We start from the raw sequence: 5,431 nt of genomic DNA, 5'->3' as shown, positions 1-5,431 counted from the left end.
AAAAAAAAAAAAAAAAACAAACCACAAAACAAAACAAAAAACAGCAAACCTGTAATCAGTATCTATATGATAATGGCATTTTGTGTATTAGTCTCAGCTGTCAGTTGCATATCATGATTAATTGCCATTATTATACAACTCTGGAGAGCCCCTCATTTTCCCGCTTCTGTGTGGACCACGGGTTCTCCGGGCCCCTATATGGCTATTGGACCAAGAATTCCTTTCATCATTACCTTGGGAACTGCCTTCCTCTCTCCTACTTTGCGTTCCCTGTTTCCCCAAGTCAGTGCCATCTTTTTCTGGATTTACTCCTTCAGTTGTAGTGAGTTAGAGTGAATGGAGATGAAGGCGGTGGAAAGTAAGTACAGCCTCTTCTTCCGAGACATCTGCTTAGGAAGAGAAGGAAGGATCCTCATGAGGATGTATTTAGAAGTATGGAGGCAGAGCCCAGCAGCAGGCCAGCTGAAAAGTTAAAAGTAGTTCCTGCGGGGGAGGTATGCAGCTGGGGACTGGCTCTTGGTTTTTAATTATGGGGCTTGTGGTGCCAATAAACCTCGCAGGAGTAGCAAGTTAGCAGGCCCAGGATACTTGTTGGAAGGAGAATGGGGGACGGGGCAATTCTCCAGGCAGCAGGGAGAGTGTGAGAAGTCACTGCCAAAGCTCCCACCACAAGAATCTAAGGGAAGGTGTGTGCAGTGAGGGCAGTGAGAACCCCAGCTTCCAAGCAGGGGTCTAGACGTGGTAAGAACTGTGTGTATGGGAGTGGCTTGAACAGCTGAGGCCTTGCCTTGGAAGATGAAAGGGGTGCAAGGTTAAAGCAGGGAGACCAGCGGGAGCCCACAGGCCTCCTCCCAGAGATGAGGAGTCAGAAGTGAAGGCGCTCCACTGCGTTACCCTGGAAGATGGAGAAGAAACAGAACCGGCAGTCCTCAGCTACAGACCCGATCTAGATAGAAGGGAAAGTAAGGAATCGAGGCTTATTTTGGGTTTCTGAGTTCGATGACTGAATAGATGATGCTTTTCCCCAAATCAGAGCGTTTAGCAGAAGTGAGTTAAGCCTGGACATGTGTTTGAGGGTGAAGGGCACAATCAGGGCATGATGTCTAATGGGCACTTGGATACGCGTCTGAGGTTTGGTGAGGAAGACTGGCTGAGATTAAAATATGGGCAAGTCGGCCTGGCGTCGTGGCTCACACCTGTAATCCCAGCACTTTCGGAGACCAAGGTGGCAGATCACAAGGTCAAGAGTTCGAGATCAGCCTGGCCAACATGGTGAAACCCTGCCTCTACTAAAAATATAAAAATTTGCCGGGCATGGTGGCGGGCACCTGTAATCCCAACTATTCAGGAGGCTGAGGCAGAAGAATCACTTGAAACCTGAAGTGGAGGTTGCAGTAAGCCGTGATCACAACATTGCACTCCAACCTGGGTAACAAGAGTGAAACTCCGTCTCTCTCTCTCTCTCTCTTTCTCACACACACACACACACACACACACAAACACATACACACACAAAATTGGGTAAGTCACAGAAGAAACCCAAGGCCAGGACAAGGAGATAAAACCACGTGAGAAGATGTAAAGAGTGAGCGATTCAGAGAGGCACTGGCAGGGCCACGGTTGCCATCCTCAGGAAGGGAGTTATCAGCATCAAGTGCCATAAAAGGTCATGATCCATCACAACAGAAGAGATTCACTGCATGGCTCTTAGCTGAACTACCGGGGAGGCCTGGTGGAAGCAGAGGTCTAATTTGTAGCCGACATAGTCCTTGTTCTGCAAGTGTGGGCTGAATGGAAGAGGTGGTCGGAAGCAAGGAGGTGGAGACAGGATGCTGGGAATCTCTGAGAAGCCTGGCTGGGAAAAGAAGAAAAAATGGGGACACCAGGCAGTTGGGGAGTGGCTAAAAATTCCAGATTTGACTTATTTCCATTAAAGATGGGAGAGATTGGAGGAAGTTTATATTATGGTAGGGAGTTTAAAAACAGGAGAGAAAAAAGGAAAGTCTTACCATGTAACCCAGCAATCACACTCCTAAATATGTACCCTGCTAATGTGAAAACATATGTCCATCAAACACCCACACATGGATGCTGATAGCTTTATTAATAACTGCCAAGAACTGGAAGTAATCAATATGGCCTTCAACAGGTGAATGGGTACATACAGTGGTACATCCACACAATGGAATAAAAAGAATGAGTTATTGGCCAGGCACACTGGCTCACGCCTGCAATCCCAGCACTTTGGGAGGCCAAGGCAGGTGGATCACCTGAGGTCGGGAGTTCGAGACCAGCCTGACCAACATGTAGAAACCCCGTCTCTACTACAAATACAAAATTAGCTGGGCATGATGGTGCATGCCTGTAGTCCCAGCTACTTGGGAGGCTAAGGCAGAAGAATCACTTGAACCTGGGAGGCAGAGGTTGCAATGAGCCAAGATCATGCCATTGCACTCCAGCCTGAGCAACAAGAAGCAAAACTCCATCTCAAAAAGAAAAAAAAAAAAAAAAAAAAAAAAAAAAAAAAAAAAAAAAAAAAAAAAAAAAAAAAAAAAAAAAAAAGAGCTATCAAGCCACAAGATATGCATGAATCTGAAATGCACGTTGCCAAGCAAAAGCAGCCAGTCTGAAAAGAGCTGCTGGTATATGATTCCCTATTGCATGACATTCTGGCAAAGGCAAAACTATAGACAGTAAACACAGCAATAGTTGCCAGGAATGCGGGTGGGGAGTAGGGTGGGATTTCACTACATAGATGAAGCACAGGAGATTTCTTAGGGCTGTGAAACTATTCTGTGTGATACTATAAAGATGAATACAAGACATTAAGCTTTTTTTTTTTTTTGTGACAGAGTCTCTCTCTGTCACCCAGGCTGGAGTGCAGTGGTGCAGTCTCAGCTCACTGCAACCTCCACCTCCCAAGTTAAAGCAATTCTCTTCCCTCAGCCTCCTGAGTAGCTGGGATTACAGGCGCATGCCACCACACCCGGCTAATTTTTGTATTTTTAGTAGAGACGGGGTTTCGCCATGTTGTCCAAGGTGGTCTCAAACTCCTCACCTCAGGTGATCTGCCTACCTCAGCCTCCCAAAGTGCTGGGATTGCAGGCCTGAGCCACTGCACCCAGCGTGACTTAAGCTTTTGTCAAAGAAAGCCCATAAAACTTTAGAGCGCACGGAGTAAATCTTAATTTATGTACATTAAAAAAAAAAAAAAAAACAGGCCAGTGTTCACATCTATAATCCCAGCATTTTGGGAGACCCAGGCAGAAAGATTACTTGACCCCAGAAGTTCAAGACCAGCCTGGGCAGCATAGTGAGACCCTGTCTCTACAAATAATTTAAATATTAGCTGGGTGCGGAAGCACATGCCTGTGGTCCCAGCTACTCCGGACGCTGAGGCAGGAGGACTGCCTGAGTTCAGGAGGTCAAGCCTGCCGTAAGCTGTGGTCGTACAACTGCACTTTAGCCTGAGTGATCCAGAGATACGCTGTCTCAAAAAAAATGACTTCAGAGATTGGGGGATCCCAAAATGAAATGCAGAGTATGGCAAATAAATGTGAGTACCTTAGCAACACACAAAACCATCCCAGTTAAGGCTGGATGGAGAATAAGGTGTCTATTTAAGTAACTTGGAAATGAGTGGAGTCTGTAAGACTGAAGACGTAAGAGCTACACACACCGCTGCACTCTAGCTGATGAAGCTGCTTCCCACAGGGTGTGGTGAACAATTCTGAAACCACTGCGTGTGTACTCTGGAACTGAACAATTAAGCAAATGAGTGGCAGAAGGCAGGCGCTGGGCTTTTCACTGCTGGAGTGGGAGGTTACAGATGAGCAAGAGGAGGAGAATGGCCCGTGTGGTCAAGGATCAGAGTTGGAGACTGCTCTATCAACTCACGTTCACCTTTACAGACGCCAGTGACTACATCTGCAAATACTTACACACGTGTATATGCACAGGCTGTGATACACACATAGATTTTCCTGCTTCATCAGCTGAGAGGGTTGAGGAGCAGTGACACTCCAGCATTAAGCACACCTAATGCCCAGATCTTGGTTTCTAACACTGTTCTCCAATAAAAGGAACTAGGGAGGGATCCCTGGAGAAATGGCTAATTCTAGGACTGGGGAAGGAGAGATACCCAATGAACCTGGAGCATCTTGTGGTGCCAGAAAGTGAGAAAGTGCTTAAAGACAGACAAAAAACAAACCAGTGCACAATGACGGGGACAGTGGAAGGCCAAAGGGACACAGGGGCCAACTGAAGCAGCTCCAATAGCCAAAGCCAGGGCAATCTGAGCAACGGAATGAGAGCAGCAGCATTGGATGAGGGCCCAAAGCACCAAGTAGTCTCCATGAGCTCACACAGATACAAGTAGCAGACAGACAGACGGAGGAGGGCAGGCAAGCCTCCCATACAGAGTTCTGAGTTTTTTTTTTTTTTTTTTTTTTTGAGACATAGTCTCACGCTGTCACCCAGACTGGAGTGCAGTGGTGTGATCTTGGCTCATTGAAACCTCTGTCTCCCAAGTTTAAGCGATCCTCCCTCCTCAGCCTTCCAAGTAGCTGGGATTACAGGTGCCTGCCAGCACGCTTGGCTAATTTTTGTATTTTTGGTAGAGGTAGGATTTCACTGTGTTGGCCAGGCTGGTCTTGAACTCCTGACCTCAAGCGATCTGCTTGCCTTGACCTCCCAAAGTGCTGGGATTATAGGTGTAAGCTACTACACCCAGCCCCAAATAATTTATATGGACACTCCACCATTAAGGAGGTTCAGCCTAACTCTCCTGTCCTCAAGTGTGGGCTGTGCAAGGTGACTTTCTTCCAAAGAGTAGAATATGACAGGGAAAGAAAAAGAGCAGCTTCCCAGTGGAGAAAGCCAACCCCCTCCAGTTCTGCCAGGGTGCCTGTCTGCATCCACTGTGGCAAGTCAGACTGTCAACAGGCACCTTGGCATGACATCACAAAAAGGGCACTTCACCTCCGTGGTCTTCCTCCCAAAAGCACATTATTCCAGCCTAAACATGAGAAAAACATCAGACGAATCCCAATTGAAAGGCCTTTTACAAAATATTCGACCAGCATTCCTCAAAACTTCCAAGGGGATCAAAAGCAAGAAAAGTTTGAGAAATTGTCACAACCAAGGCAGGCCTAAGGAGATGTGACTGACAAGATGGAATGTAGTGTTGTGGACGGGACCCTGAGACACAGGAAGGACACGAGGTAAAAACTAAAGAAATTTGAATAAAGTATGGACTTAGTTCATAATTGTGTCAATGTTGGTTCATTAACTGTGACAAATGGACCACATTAATGTAAGGTACTAATCATAGGGGACCCTGGGAGTGGGGTGTGAGGGAATTCCCTGCACTACTGTCACAATAATTCTGCAAAGATTTTTTTTTTTTTTTTTGAGACAGAGTTTCACTCTT

Source organism: Cebus imitator, unplaced genomic scaffold (genome assembly GCF_001604975.1).
Source record: "Cebus imitator isolate Cc_AM_T3 unplaced genomic scaffold, Cebus_imitator-1.0 Scaffold487, whole genome shotgun sequence".
Taxonomy (NCBI): domain Eukaryota; kingdom Metazoa; phylum Chordata; class Mammalia; order Primates; family Cebidae; genus Cebus; species Cebus imitator.
This window is presented reverse-complemented; position numbering follows the sequence as displayed.